General features: G+C 42.0%; 1 protein-coding gene across 5 annotated transcripts in view; it reads right to left on the reverse strand.

The window, feature by feature from the left end:
- Nucleotides 1-16,085, reverse strand: part of KMT2D (lysine methyltransferase 2D) — a 138,370-nt gene extending 122,285 nt beyond the window's left edge. For all 5 annotated transcript variants that reach the window (XM_083169086.1, XM_083169088.1, XM_083169087.1 and 2 more), the window contains exon 1: nucleotides 15,542-16,085. The gene's annotated coding sequence lies outside the window, so the exon portion shown is untranslated. The remainder of the gene's footprint in view (nucleotides 1-15,541) is intronic.
- Between the last annotated feature and the right edge of the window lie 886 nt (nucleotides 16,086-16,971).

The following is a 16,971-nucleotide window of genomic DNA, read 5'->3' on the forward strand; positions in this document are numbered from 1 at the left end:
CCTTAGAGTTTTAAGGATGATATTTAATTGTATGAGCAGATAAGCATGAGTTACTGTGTGTCCATTACTTATTGCATAACTTGCACCCAAATGCACCAGGATTAGACACAAAGGGGGAAATTTACTAAATGAAATTTGTAAAAAATAGGTGTATTTGTATCCAGAAATACACTTATTTTTGACATTTACTATCCCGAAAATACGGCAATTCGTATTCGTATTGATGTGCTATGAATACGAATTGCCGAATTTTCGGGATAGTAAATGTCAAAAATCAGTGTATTTCTTGATACAAATACACCTATTTTTTACAAATTTCCTTTTGTAAATTTCCCGCAAAAAGGTCCATCGGCACTGACAAAAGAGCTCCTGTCAGGAATTCTCAAGAGTGGGCTCTGTGCGTGGGACATTTACAGATGCATCATCCACACTATAACTACTAGTGCAGTCCAAGTCAACTGTGCTTCTAAAGCAGCTCTGGTTATACAGTTAGTCGCACTCCTTGCGAGAGCATCTCCAGCCTCAGAAATAGTAACAGCAATGTGGAGTACTGAGCATTGTCTAGTAAGGTAAAACCACCACAGGGGCAGCAGAAAGGGGAATATTGAAATAGGTTCCATTGGCATGCCCAAAACACTCATTAGCCTGCAAAACAGATTACTGTCCTTATATGTAATGTCAGTCTACCCCCTAGTTATATTTTCTTTTTGCATTCTTTGGCTGTTCATTTATTTTATAAACGCTTAAGTAAAATATGGTTGTTGCATGTAGCAACGATCAACAGCTGCAAAGGTGCGACTCAGATAATTGAATTGCATGGCAGCATCTAAAAATATATGTGATATTAGATTTATAATGTTACAAATGCGAGTAACACATGCTTACAAGCCTTATCCTTTCAATAATTATGATACAACTGCCTGTATGTCCATGACTAGTGACATTCATAAGCATCTTTCCAATAATGGATGAACCAACACATAAAATACAAAGTCACTAGGTTTTAACTCCACAAGTACAGTTAATGCATTTGGATGTTAAAGCTTAAGACGTGAACAATTGTCAGAGGCCTCAGTGATCGGGAAAGCCACGCACATTTTCAGAACAACCTCATGCATATGAACAGTATTACAGGACCATAGTAGTAACACAAGAAAAATGAATGACATCAAATGATAATTTATCAAGGCTTAGACAGTTTTATGGACTGTACTTGGAAAATGGCAAAAGCATACTGGCTGGTACTTTATATCTCCTTAAGCTTTGATAGATCTCCCTAAAACATAAAAAAAAAAAAAATTCTACAAAATGGACAACTTGAGTTTCCTATGAACATTCGGATGGCTGACACAAGCAGCACATTTATGTTGGAAATTTGTTGCACTGCAGGAATATGCCTGAATGACGCTGTTAAACACGTCGCCGGTACACCCCTGCTAACTGGGTCATTATGCGTCAGCCGTTCAGTTGAACAACCGACTTTTCGGCCAGTGTGCACCCAGCATAAAGCCCCATACACATCAGGCTAACCTGGCCAATATAAGGAATAACAGCCATCGTTGGCCAATATTGAGTGTACACACTGAACGATACTGGCAAACGATATCGTCCCGGGATGTCACCGGAACCCACTGAAAATGCAGGTGTTACGGCTATACAGCCAAATTGACATGCATGTTCAGCAGACATCAATTGCTGTTAATGATTTGTGGGAGCACGAATTGTTAACTATATTAACAATATATACCATGTTATATCTTTCACAACATCTACTAGTGTGTATAGCCCCTAACACTAACAATACCCCATTCACACTGGCAAGCCGGGTCACACCTGGGAATTTGGACCCGGCTTACCAGCGCTTTCAGATTACTCAACCAACCCGGACGGGTGACTTAATCTGGAGGCAGGGCCGAGGTGGCGCTGGAAGATGACAGCGTCTCCAAGCGGCGCCTTTACAGTACCAGGAATGGGACCTGTAAACCCGGTTTTCCCATTCACACTGCCCCTGGACCCGTGATGGTCCAGAGCCCAACCCTGGTTGAAATACCAGGACGCTGGACCCAGGACCATCTTTCAGGAACCTTTCACACTGATCAATTTCCCTGGTTGTTGCGCATTCATTTGCAATAACCCCGCAAATATTTGTCAGTATGAAATAGGATATAAGGGGAAATGTAATCGTCCAAATAACTTCAGTTCTTCTGCACAACAATAGTAAATGCTGCAATTCTCTACAATCTTCTACAGCAACTATTTTCCACAACAATGTGCCCAATAGGACCTGCATGGGAGCATGCTCACATCTGACCAGGTAGGTTTGTTTACAGTGTGAAACGCTTATTTTCATGTAATGATAATGGACCCTTCTACAGGATCCCAACCACTTGGCATAAAATGCCTTGCCAACAAACTTACAAGTACCTTATTCACTGCACAGCTACTTGTACTGGATTCATCGGTAAACTGGATATTTTCTATATAATTTAATTCTGAACAGTTAGCAGTAATAAAGTCAGTATCCAAGCATTTTTTTACAGGTTGGATGTGTTATTGCTCATATGTGAAACATATAAAGAAAAATATATATATTTTCCCATATTTGCTGTAAATAATGAATACATTCTATTTTACCTTGCAAATGACATTGGCACAAAAACCACTGCCCTAAATACAACCAGGCGCACAAACTAATACAATCTCAGCATTGTGAACAATTGCTATGTGCAATAAGATACAATGCAGTGATTTTGCCAAACTCATCATCAGCGGCAGATTAGCAGTGTTGGAAATGGGTACTTATTCTTTATTGGGACAGTTGGCAAGTATGGTAGTGTGGGTGCTATGTGTAGTCATGTCAACTCTGCTGCCTACAGTTTAGATGGGAGCCACAAACTCAGCCCTTACATGCATCTGGCATACTGCTTTAATACCACTCTGATTTCTGCCGTCCATCACGCAGATCCAAAAAACACTATAGACATTCTAGACCTAAAGTGTTGTCCCCGGTTGCCATGGATGAAACGATCACAATCCACCCTGAGAACAGTCCTACACAGCCATAGTAATAAATTAATTAACAGGTATAATTGTGTGATGGGTGTTTAATACTGCTGATAAAAGGAGGAATAAAAATGCAACCTGGGAAGGGGAAAAAAAGCAGCTATGGGCCACTATATATATACAAAAAGACTGATGACTGCAAGTCAGTGTTAGATCCTGCAGCTGTGTAGGCTGTGGTATATAGGCCTTGGACTGTACTGATCAGACCTTAGGAATGAACACTTGCAATGATGTCTACTACTATTATATCAATGCCAGTTAACTGTGTAGAGGCTGTTCTACTCAAGCGGACATCAGATTGAGAGCAGGAAAAGGACTAAAAGTATTATGCTCTAAATTGGCATACACTCATTGCTATTTTTGCCCATTTTCTAAGCAATCTGTCTAGAGTGCTTAGAAATTAAGCAGAAGTCACTGTGTGTACACCTCCTAGCGATGGCGATGCGCGGTCTGCCATCTCCGGCTCAGACCTTGTGTGCATGCAGTCAAAATCTAGTTAGATCCCTTAGCAAGTGAGTTCAAATCACTATGTGGGTACAGAAACCGTGATTCACTGTATAATATATTATATATTTTTTGCTTCGCACACATCGCTGCGTGTGTACGGGTGATCTAGACACCGGTAAGTTTATGGGATGTGCTAAAGAACTGAATCACTTCACTACCACTGTGCCACTTGGCTCCCACTACTGTCCGGTCAGTAGAGGTGCCACTAAACAGTACGGCAATTGACTAAGAAAAAATATATATATATATTTTGTAGTAAACTCTGTAAAAGCGATATAAACCTAACATTTGCTGTTAGAAGGCAATTAGATATCTCTAATTTCTTAACTTTGTTTAAATAAATAAAAAAAATTAAATTAAATAAAAACAACCAGTAAATGCTAATTTCACTGTCTGAACATTTAGGCCTCTTCTATAATGCAATATATACAAATGGGGTTTTCCCACCAACGGGCGCAAGTAGAGTTGTAGTCTCTAAATATTCCTGTATTTCCTCAGAGGTTTCTCGACCATATGGGGGAAATTTAGAAGAAAAAAAGATGGTTAGGTCTGACCATCCCAAGGACCAATCTATATAACACAATAGATATTCTTTTGTGAAAGATGGGTAGGCGTACCCCACTTACGGCAAGAAGGGCAGCGTAAAGGCACGTAGCAGTTTCTTTTATTCTTCTTTTTTCTTCTTTATTCTCTCTCTTTTCTCTCCTCCGGTGGCTCCCTCTCACAGTGTATAACTCAAGTATCGATGATAGACGTAGTGAGGAAAAGAAAAGTACAATATATGGGTTTATATTCGGTTGACTATATATCCATATAGATACATCCACACCCTGTGACTTGATCTATCGGTGAACAGGAAAAGTGCTTAGGTCGTACCTTACTCACCAACAGGATAAGCAAGGTACACATATAAAGGTTTCTTTTTGTTCAGAGAGATTATTTTTCCATATGAAGACCAGTATTATATTGGCGTACCCCGACTCACGTGAAGAGATGTATCTTATTACACGTAGCGTGTTCTTTGTCTGGTGTAGCTCAACTTCAATCAATGGGCCGTATTTCTCTCAAGAACAGTGTGATAAAGATATGGAAGAAGATGTCAGGTAAGTGGTAATAAAACCTCCTTATACAGATATATCAACACCCTGTGACTTGATCTATCAGTGAACAGGATAGGTGCTTGGATCGTACCTTACTCACCAGCAGTATAGGTAAGGTACACATATAAAGGTTTCTTTTCTGTTCAGAGAGATTTATTCAGAGAGATTTATTCTTTCATATGAAAAATCTCTCTGAACAGAAAAGAAACCTTTATATGTGTACCTTACCTATACTGCTGGTGAGTAAGGTACGATCCAAGCACCTATCCTGTTCACTGATAGATCAAGTCACAGGGTGTTGATATATCTGTATAAGGAGGTTTTATTACCACTTACCTGACATCTTCTTCCATATCTTTATCACACTGTTCTTGAGAGAAATACGGCCCATTGATTGAAGTTAAGCTAAACCAGACAAAGAACACGCTACGTGTAATAAGATACATCTCTTCACGTGAGTCGGGGTACGCCAATATAAAACTGGTCTTCATATGGAAAAATAATCTCTCTGAACAAAAAGAAACCTTTATATGTGTACCTTGCTTATCCTGTTGGTGAGTAAGGTACGACCTAAGCACTTTTCCTGTTCACCGATAGATCAAGTCACAGGGTGTGGATGTATCTATATGGATATATAGTTAACCGAATATAAACCCATATATTGTACTTTTCTTTTCCTCACTACGTCTATCATCGATACTTGAGTTATACACTGTGAGAGGGAGCCACCGGAGGAGAGAAAAGAGAGAGAATAAAGAAGAAAAAAGAAGAATAAAAGAAACTGCTACGTGCCTTTACGCTGCCCTTCTTGCCGTAAGTGGGGTACGCCTACCCATCTTTCACAAAAGAATATCTATTGTGTTATATAGATTGGTCCTTGGGATGGTCAGACCTAACCATCTTTTTTTCTTCTAAATTTCCCCCATATGGTCGAGAAACCTCTGAGGAAATACAGGAAGATTTAGAGACTACAACTCTACTTGCGCCCGTTGGTGGGAAAACCCCATTTGTATATATTGTGTTGTATTTTGATTATTGGGTGATAATCAGGGGTCAGTACACTCCACAGGCAGCATAGCGCCACCACAGGTTCATTCCTATAAATTTCCATAGCTCTTCTATAATGCAATCTATCATGCTTTAGCAGGGAGCATGAAAGCATTTTGGGCCCGATTCAGAGATTTATGAAAAGCCGTTACGTTCCACAGAACGGAGAGATTAATCAGCAGACTGACACATGTGCACTTCTAATGCAGCACATGCACAAGGTGCCACTGTATGCAACATCCTATATCAAATAGAACTCCCATCTTAGTAAAGGGCGCCCAGTTTTCTTACGTACACTACCGTAGTAAAAAAAAAAAAAATCGCATCGCATGTCATGTGCCATTTTAGTTTTGATTTTTGTATGCAATTTATTCACTGCTCTGTTGGCCCCAGGGCATAGCATCGCACCTCCTGAAAAATCGCATGCGATCAAATGCGATTTTATAGGGTACGATGCCATGTCATTAGCTATACACGTGTATGACATACAATGAGGTTTCACTGAACAACCCCCCCCCCACTATCCATGCCACCCCGAAGCGTGGCGAGCAGCAGAACGCGTCCTCCCGGCGTTTTCATACTCCCACTACCCACGTCGTCGTGTTTACAATGCCATGCTGCCAAATGCAGGATGGTACATCATACGGATGTGCCACTGCACCATGCAGCCTGTATGCACGCTACAATAAATCCTTGGCTGCAAAATCAGCCGGGAACACATTGTCTTTATATGTACCCGGCCTATATTGCACCCTCTAACCAGTGTTGATGCAGAAGTGGAAAGAAAAAGATTTAAGAGAATAATAAAATAAAACAAATAGCCCTCTCCCAAAAAAGCAAACATCTTGTGCATGCCTGCACTAGATGCTTATCCTGTTCATATCCACCTGGAATCAATGCATGTGCATTGGCAGCAGTCAGTTAGGAACCCCAATCCATAAGCGACTTGTCAGAACTAGAACAATAGATCCGAGCCCATACACTAATGTGACCAAAATACAACTACTTTTCCACAGCAGCGACACAAACAAATAAATGTGAGTATATAAGGAGTATACAGATCAACTTCAGCTGGGTACACAGTGGGCAATAATTACTGAACGATATCGCATGCATATCGCCAAGTGTGTACACTCAATACCGTTAAGGATGTTCACAGCCGCAGTCTGTTAGCACCACCCCTGTCATCTGTACATGCAGCTCAATCTGAAAATTCTATGTTTCTATGACAATCCCGACAGCGACTGCATGTACAGAGTAGGCGGGCTGGTGACATCACCGACCAGTATCGTGACTTCTATCTCTCACTGTGCATGCCCTATATCCTTCACCCACTGCAGCACCAAAATAGTTGGCTTGTTGGGCATCTTATTGCAAGATTATGGGCAATATTTATGGAGCTGGTGCCCCCTCTTCTGCTATAATAATGATGATGAGTGATAAGGTCTGGCTTGCAAGTGTTCTAATTAAATACAAAGCACTTGATTGGGTTAAGGTCAAAACTCCGTTACCTTTTACCACACCAAAACCTAACATTAGAATAATGGTAATGGACGACACTTTGTGCATGAGGCAAGGTCCTCTACCCTCCAAAGTTGAAAGTGCACAACTGTCTAGACCAGTGGTGTCAAACTCATGGCCGTCCAGCTGTTGTGGAACTTCACCTCCCAGCATGCCCTGCCACAGACTTTATTTAAAGTCTGTGGCAGGGCATGCTGGGACGTGTAGTTCAACAGCTGGAGGGCCATGAGTTAGATACCACTGGTCTAGAATGTCCCTGTTTGTCCCCTTGATAAAATCTGTATATAGACAAAGGAAAACTCGAGTGGAAGCATCTGCCTTCTTACACCCATGGAAATCCAAGTTCTCCAACAATGTTACTATTCTATTGCTACATTTAATGTACATTATACTTAATCTTTGTAAATAAATTGTGTAAAAAAAAAAAAAATATTATTAATAATAATAATAATAATAATAATAATAACCTCACTATAATATTTGTTTTTTTAACATCTGCAAGTAACAAGACAGACTGCAATTCTTAGCCAGAGCATCTTTATTTTACAGATAAGTACTTGGACTTAAAAACATTTGGTATGAGTTTATTTTACTTCATAACTGAGCACCAATTAAAATGAACAATATTCATTTATTGCACAACGTCCCTTTATTCTGTTATATAGAATCATCCCACTTGGAAAAACGGCTTTGGGAAAGCTGCCACCCCTATAACAGGGGAACTGGTCTTAACAATACAAATCTATACTGTATATCTGCACACTAATAATGGTCGACAATATCACATACACATATTTAGGCATGGGGGGGGGGGGGGGGCGATTTGGGGTTCGGCTGCGGGGAGGCAGCAAGTATACTTACCTGACCGTTGTCTGGATTCCCTCCATCAGGGTGCCGGCGTTTGTATTCTGACCACCAGTCATCCGTATGTACCCAACCAATTTTGTGTTTTTAATTACTTAATTATTATTTTATTTAGTTTCTTATATAGCGCAGCAGATTCCGTTGGGTTTTACAATAGTAGACAGTGATAAAACAAACTGGGTAACGACCGACAGACAGACTTGCAGGTTAGAGGGCCCTGCTGCAAGCTTACAATATTTTGCACCACAAATGTGCAATTTTCATAAACCAGAACCAAAATAAATAAAATAATTTAAAACATCCTATTCATAGTAAAATCAGGTCTTGGAGAATACCCTTCGAAGTAATAAATGAATACTATCAAGCTGGCCATACACCTGTGTTAATTCTCCCCTCGGAGAAGTCGCAATTGATCCCTCCTGGAGCTGCCCGGGACCTTCCCAGGTGACAGGATCGAATGCGATATATCAAATGATCGCATGCGATTCCGGCCATGCATGCCTACGACATATCTCTTCTGCAGCCAGTGTGACTGTAAGGCTCCAATGGGATGTGCACGGAACCAATCATCGGACTGGACTTGGACGTTTTTTATGTGATTTATCACCAAATCTCATGTGAATCGTCCTTATGTAGGGGCACCTTTACAGATACCCTGCATTGCTTACATGTAAGCGGAGGTTGATGCTTTAAAAGATAAACCAAATCAGAAACCAGTCTGTGTGAGACATTTTGGAACAGTATAAATATACACACCGCTATTAACAATTATTGATGGATGTATACCATGCTGTAAAAGTTCACAAGTAAGGAAATTCCATTTTAAGAATACGGGAGCAATCATTTACGTTACCTTCTTACAGAGGTTTCTTAATCCACCACATCAAAAAGGTCAGTTTTAGATTCGGGGTGACTATTCACAGAAATACAGCACTATTTAGTGGCAATGTAAAGATGGCCAATGTGTGCAATATAAAGATCCAATTAGAGACATGTTGTACAATTGCAACTTTATAGGCTTCCCTCATTTTGGAAGAAAAATAGACCCTGTGTGGAAACCAGGAACACATGGATGAGGGCAAAGTCAAAATATCCATTATTCCTAAACCTGTGCGAGACAAAAATACAACAATCCAAAGCATGACAAAGTCCAAATAGACAAGACACTCACACATTTCCAAAATGCTTGTACTCTGGGCCAGGGGTAGGAAACCTGTGGCACTCTAGCTGATATGGAACTAAAACTCCCAGCATGCCCTGCCACAATTTTGCGGTTAGCGAATGCCAAACTATGGAAGGGCATGCAGAAATGTGTAGTACCGCAGAAGCTGGAGGACCCCGGGTTGATGACTCCTGCTTTGGATATGGTCATATACATCTTGTGTAAACATAGAATACATATACTACCTAATACTGGCGCATACAAGCATAAACTTTCTCTGCACTTCATTCCCAGGTACAAAAAATCCTATGGACAAATTACTTCCATCAACACCTGCTTATCAATCTACTTCTGTGATCGCAAGTCTTCCTACAGAACAGCATCAATACTTCAACATTCCAAATGGAGGTAACAAAAAGTTTCAAACATACTAGAGCATGCAGATACAAATAAATAAATAAACTATACCCCATTCACACCGGCCTTAGGTTCCCGGGAACAACCCGGATGTAGTGCTGGTGTGAAAGGGTCCCAGACCAAAATCCCGGGAGCCATGCCCTGGCATTTTATCCTGCTATCTTCCTATACATTGTAAGCTTGCTAGCAGGGCCCTCCTACCTTTACGGTCTATAAATACCCAATTTGTTGAATAACTGTCTCCTATTGTAAAGCGCAACAGAATATGCTGTGCTACATAAGAAACTGTTAATAAATAAATACCAGGGTTGCTCATGGGATTTTCCTGGGGGAATGGCCAGTATGGTGTGGTGTGAACGGGTCTAGTTCAAAGTATGGAGGAGGCAGAACCGTCAGCTCCAATCACTGCCACCTCCTCCTCCCCTGCCCCTTGATGATGTGCCATCGCTCTGCCCCCCGCGTGACATTACCGACCAGGTAATTAGCCAGGTCGGCGTCAAAACTTTCAGACCGCAAATGTGGGGTCGCTTATGTAATGGACCCATATACTAATCTCGGGTGCAACCATGGCATTTGCAATATGAAAGGGTTATAAATTACGTTTTTAGAAAAGTTACCTGTTTTTGCTCCTTTACATGACTAAACACATACCTAGTTAGCAAGACGTGCAGGAAAAAAAAAATATTCAATTGAATATCACCTCTGATCTCCGGTCACAAAGGTACGAGACTGGGTGGGTGCGATAGAACAATTGAATTCTTCCCTAAATGTTTTAAGAAATTAAGGGGGGGGGGGGGATTTCAATTCCCAACTTCACAAAAACTATCAGCACTACAGTAATAAGTCAATACAGGATGGTAGTTACTGCAGAATTGAAACCCCCCAAGTTTCTGTGGAATAGAAAATGACTATAATCAATACCATATTCTTAGCACATACTATAGCAAATATTGGTATAGGGGTCATTATAGTGTTGTTTATCTGAAGCTCACTACTTCTTAAGGTGCGTACACACGGGGGCGATTTAGTGCAAAATCGCGGGAAATATGGTCGCTGAGCGACCATATTGCCCGCAATGGGAGTGTGCACCGGCGATATATCGCCGGGTGCGCGCTCCCGTTTTTGCCCCTGTGGTGATCGCTGGTCGCAGGAACATGCTCCTGCAACCAGCTGATTTCCACTGCCAGGCTCCCCCCGGCAGTTTCTTTTTCATCAGCGACCATCTCTGGTCGCTGATGTAAAGGAGAAACTGAGCAATATATTGCTCAGCCATATATTGCTCAGCCATATATGGCTGAGCAATATATCCCCGTGTGTACACAGCATTAGCTATGCTCCGTGTCGGGGAGCAGAGCTATGCTCCGTGTCCCGGCACTTTGAAGAAAAAAAAAACAACAAAAAAAAAAAAACGGTACTTGTGAGTTATCCGGGCTCCCGATTTTTTGATTGTATGCCTTAAGTTAAGGCATACAATCCGATGCGATGCGATACGATATCGCATCGCATCGCATCCGACCATCGGATGCGATGACCCGATTTTTCCATAGGAATCAATGTTAAAATGATTCCTATGGAAAAAGGGGTCCTTTTCATACCCCTACTATCCAAGTGGGCATGGAGTTGGATATAAACCTGTGGCGAGCGTAGCGAGCCACCGAGCCCGAAGCGTGGCGAGCGAAGCGAGCCCCGCGAGGGGACGGTATTCCGTGTCCCCTCGCGGGGCTCGCTACGCTCGCCACGCTTCGGGCTCGGTGGCTCGCTACGCTCGCCACAGGTTTATATCCAACTCCATGCCCACTTGGATAGTAGGGGTATGAAAAGGACCCCTTTTTCCCATTGAATTCCATGTTAAAATGGACTCCGTCCATTTTAACATTGATTCCTATGGAAAAATCGGGTCATCGCATCGCATCGCATCGCATCCGATGGTCGCATGCGATGCGATGTCCCGATCCGACCCGATTTTAAAATCGGACGCCCGGATAACTCACAAGTACCAAAAAAACATTGTTTTGCTGTTCCTTCGATGGAGGGAAACCATCTGGTTCTCCCCATCGATGGCAAAGGTATTCAACATCGGTCGTGAACCATCGATGATTTCAAATCATCGATGGACGATGACCATCCTTAGTAGGAAGGTAGTGGTCAAGTGGTGCAGGCATAATTCAAGTACACAAAAAAAAAAATTAAAAAAATTTAATTTTCAACATTACACTCTTAATAGTTGTGTAATACAATTATACAGTATGTAAAAATGTTGTTTTACAAAAGACAATACCTTAAGTTCTCCAATTTTTCCACAACGTCCACAGGTTTATTGTAAAAAGGTTTTTTGCATTTCTTTTTGCATTTTACATACCTTTTTTTTTTTTTACTTTTTTGTGTCAGTTCATATAAATACTTTGAATATAGGGAATAATAAACAAAGAGAAATGTACATTTGTTTGTTTAATATTGGGTTTCCTGAGTAAGACAAAGCAGACCCAGATACTTAATGAGAAATCTGCATTATCATGTGTAAATTTACCATAACACCTTTGCATCAATCATCACATACCTTGCCAAAGCTAATTTTGCAACACTGTCACTAACACGGATTCTCACAAATCACACTTACTGTAGTGTCCTAACAAAGTGCTCAGATCTGACTGCTATCACAGTTCGGTGTGTTGTTGTTTTTTTAAATATGGAAATGCTCAACTACAATGTAAACAAGCAGCTTACAAAAGCAATGTCCTTGCTTCTTTGCAATATCAACCATACTATAGTCTACATGATCGTTAATATTAAAGTACCCTACATGTATTCAATTGCTAATTGCGCCTGATGGACCATCTAAAGTAGGGGGGGGGGGGGGCAATAATTGTATAGGGCCATTATGGGTGAGATTCAGTTGTTGTCACTGCCGGTTAATCCGCCAGTGACAACTGAATATCACCCATAATGGCCAGACTATAAATTAATGTGAACGGATCCAATTACCTTTTTCCCGAATTGTGGGGGGGGGGAAAAAAGAAAAGAAAAGGGGAACCAGCCATACATAATAGCAAGCAAGCATACAACCTGGACAGCACAAATGGTGTAGTGGTTAGCATTACTGCCTAAAGCTGGGTACACATATATACAATCGTCGGGCCATTCTGCCGTTCTGGGACGGATGGCCGTCCAGATTGTATAGGTGTGTACGCTGTCCCAACTACCTCTGTACGAGCGATAAATGTCCAAAAACGGTCTTGACCGTCCATACTCGGTCGGTCGAAGGTTCAGTGCTGTTTAATTTTCATCCGACAGGACAGGCCCATATCGGAAGAAAAGTGCAGTGTAGAGTTCAATTCCCACTACAGCCCTAGCTGTATATAGTTTGTATATTATTCCCGAGCTTTTGTCGGTTTCCACCAGGTAAAAATGTCAATAATATTATGGTAGGCCAAGTGGTCTTTATCTGCCTTTAAATTCTAGGCTTCTAACCTCCTGCTTAAACCTAAACCCATATACATCATATTGTCCACACATGCTATAAAATTCCATTGTATGGACATAAAAAGAAGGATAAAGTGGTAATCATAAAGGTAAATCCCTTGTATTGTAAGGGTGGTAATATCTGGTACCTAATGAGTTAGTGTATATAAAGTATCCAAAAGAAAATCTACATCTACTCAATTGGGCAAATTATGTAAATTGACAGTATTGATGAACAGCTACATCTACCCAGTCTACAAAACAGAAGTGTTAACTAAGTCATTTCACCATAGAAAGTAATATTAGATGTAAGAAGGCTTTCCACAACTTGCTGGTTAGGCACACCACCCTGGGATACCATTCAGTGCAGCTTCCCTCTACTAAGTGAATGTACTTGCAGGACTAAAAGCACTGGACATATTGGGGTGAACTAGCAGCTGTTTTGCTACAATCTGTCGCAGCCATTCTAGCAGAACCGGCACATATATTCACTAAATGAATCTCCTGAATTGACTGGCCATTGCCAAACTAGGAGCGGAATCGCTATTCACAGAGTGAGAAGGTCTTCTGATGAATATTGTAGCACTGCAAAGATTGCCATAAACAGACATCAACAGAATATTCACCACGGATTAAACAGAACAGTACAATGCACCAAGAAGTTACTACCTCTGTCATACAAAGTTCCGAAATGCTTTGTCTGTATTGAGGAGGACTGTGATAAACTAACCACTATTACAATAGGATTTTGACCAGCATGTAACATGTGTCCCACTTAAAAGTACAGCTACACTGTGGACAACCCAATACTTAAAAACGAAATTACATAGGAATGCAAGGTAAGCCTGACACAGCATTACAGTACAAGCAACAACAATATGCTAAACAGCTGTATTAGGTAAGACATTTTAAATTCTCTCATACTGCCTCAAAAATAAAGAGCACATGGAACAGGGTTGGCCAAGAAGCACATGGGTGCAGAAATCACTTCCCTTTTACAACATGCAAGGATAAAAAAAAAAATACCCTATAACTATAAATTATTGTACAAAATATATCATTGAGTACATTGTATATATAACAGCGTAAAGTGACACATATACTGCATTAGTATGCGATTACAATGTTCTGCTAGTGAGATAAATGTATCCACCTAATGGAAACTATGTAATAGCGTTAATACAAAAGTATATGGAAATGTAAAATCGATCATTCTGCCTGGGATAGTCATGTACGGTTTTGTAAAATCTGACATACAGTAAGCAATTGATTGCTATGGTGCTGGTACAATGCATGCATTACAGGACTGTTTTTAGAAGGGGGTGGCATAACCTTATTTTGAGTCTGCATATAAAAACACTTCAATCAAACCCTTTCCCTGGCTTTAAATGTTTTATTTCAGTATTACAATATTTTTCAGGAAGGCGCATCCTGTCAAAAATACTGTTCTATGCCAATATGGATAAACACAGTGTAAAGATCAGCTACCAAGGCCTATATTTAGCAACTTATGTACAGATACAAGTCTTTTCATTAAAACAAAGTTTGCAGGCTGAGGTTGCGGGGTTATCGATAAACCATTATCAAATTGTGCTAAAGTTAGCCCTTGATCTGTGTACAACTTCCTTTAACATTCACAAATAGAGATGTGAATTCTTTACATGCAGCTCCTTAAGCAGGACTGTGGGCAAAAAGTTACAGACTATAGGAAAATAAATTAGTTAAGTATGCATCTATCTACATACATATTTTTTATATAGAATGATCCATTTGATTTGATGCCCCAAGAAGTACTAAGGTCCCTGGCACACAAACTTCAGCAATCATAAGAAAATGTGCAGAGACCATGGCACCTCCAGAGCCAGAAAAACAAATGACTATCACAAAGGAAGACAATGTAACGTGATCACAAACACACACACTATATATATATATATATATATATATATATATATATATATATATACACACACACACACACACACACACACACACACACACACACACATATATACAGCACATGGCTGGACACAAAGATTAGCAGGTATAGCTAGTGCCAGGCCCGCATAAAGCTATGTGCCCACTGTGACTGGCATGGTGTGTGTAATTAGGAGGGGGGGGGTCACATCTAATGCAGGGCAAATATGAAACACTTCCAAACATGTCCCCAAACTACCTCCCATAGGTGCCCTGGCAGCTCGCCGCCTCCTCCCCCCGGTGCCCAGGTTTAGGTGCTCCCGCCTGGCACTGACCACGGGCACAAAGAAGGGCAGAGCAGCGGCCGAGGTGCCAGGGCCGGACACGGGCGCACAAAGAGCCGTCACCCAGCCGGTCATCATAATGTACAGCATCCACCATATTAGCAGCAGCAGCGTCCCACCCAGCTCTCCCCGCCTCTCACCTCTACAGTGGCCGGGGCAGGCAGAACCCCCAGCGGGGCAGCATCTCACCCCGTCACCCGATGCCGTGCCCGGGAAATAGGGGCAGTAGGGAACCAGGGCACCCCGGTCTGCAGCTCCGGCCTCCCCGGCCTTCTTCACTCCATGCCCCGGCTCTGTCGGCCCAGTGCTCTCTAATCTCCCGTCGTACTCGTCGCTGGCTTCCTGCCGCTCTCCCCCCGCCCAGTCCGCAGCCGCCGCTCTCAGCGCTCAGCCTCCATCTTCTCCGGCCGGAGGAAAAATAGTCCACAGGAACCGGGATCTCCCCGAACCTAGCGATCAGGCCGCAGGCCCCCCCGGCACACACAGGGGAAGCAGTGCGGGTCCGGAAGCAGGGGGTGGCGGCAGAGGGGGAGGAGCTAGGTCCTTTGTCGGTGTATCCGGTACCAGGATTACGCTGCCCTTTCCCAGCGGCACCGGCTCTATATCGGAGATGCAGCAGCGGTAGCGGTGGTGGAGGAGGGATACGCGCGACCGCTCGGGATGTGACTTTGCAGTGACGCGGCTCCGCACAGGATGCTTCCGCCGGGAGATTAACTGCTTCACTCCCGAGCCCGGCTGGGAGCAAGCACGTGGGGAGCTGAAGGGGGGAGGAGAGGTGCCCTAACACACACACACATACAGGGTGGCGGCGAGCGGGGAACAACAACAACAACATCAACATCATCACTGGAGGGAGAGAGAGTGATCTAGGCCTATACACTGCTCTCACTGCCCCAGTTACCTACGTATGACTGTGTTACACAGGTAACTAATGTTCTTACAATGGAAGTATTTCTTGCCCACAGTCATCTGCTGCAAACCTCTGATACTAGGGCGACTCGTTCCTGCCATGACTTTGCTAATGCTGCACATCTGGGAAAGAGCATTACAAATCACATTTACTACAAGTGCCATATCTGGTCATTTCATTCTCCATAATATGTATTATTGAGGCTTAAAACACAAGTAAAAATGTTTGCATATTGTGAGTATATAAGATAAACACAACGTTTTTATACTGTTGCTGTGTATGTGTGTAGTTTTTTATACAGCAACTGTTCTTGCTTTATAATTATTTTCTGTAATAATCCATTATGTCTATTCAAATAATGAGTTTGCTAGTGCACAATATGGACGTGTGAATTAATTATGCACATTGGCTAGCAATGAAAAAAAAAAAAACAATTTCCATCAACAAACAGGGTAGCGTGACATAGCACCACACTGGTTTATTGCACCTGGGTTGGAAGATACAGAGGCTAATCCAAGGATGGGGAACCTTCGGCCCTCCAGCTGTTGTTGAACTACACATCCCAGCATGCCCTGTAACAGTTTTAGTATGGCCAAATAGCAAAACTGTAGCAGGGCATGCTGGGATGTGCAGTTCAACTACAGCTGAAGGGCCGAAGGT

Source organism: Crinia signifera, chromosome 2 (assembly GCF_055691185.1).
Source record: "Crinia signifera chromosome 2, ASM5569118v1, whole genome shotgun sequence".
Taxonomy (NCBI): Eukaryota; Metazoa; Chordata; class Amphibia; order Anura; family Myobatrachidae; genus Crinia; species Crinia signifera.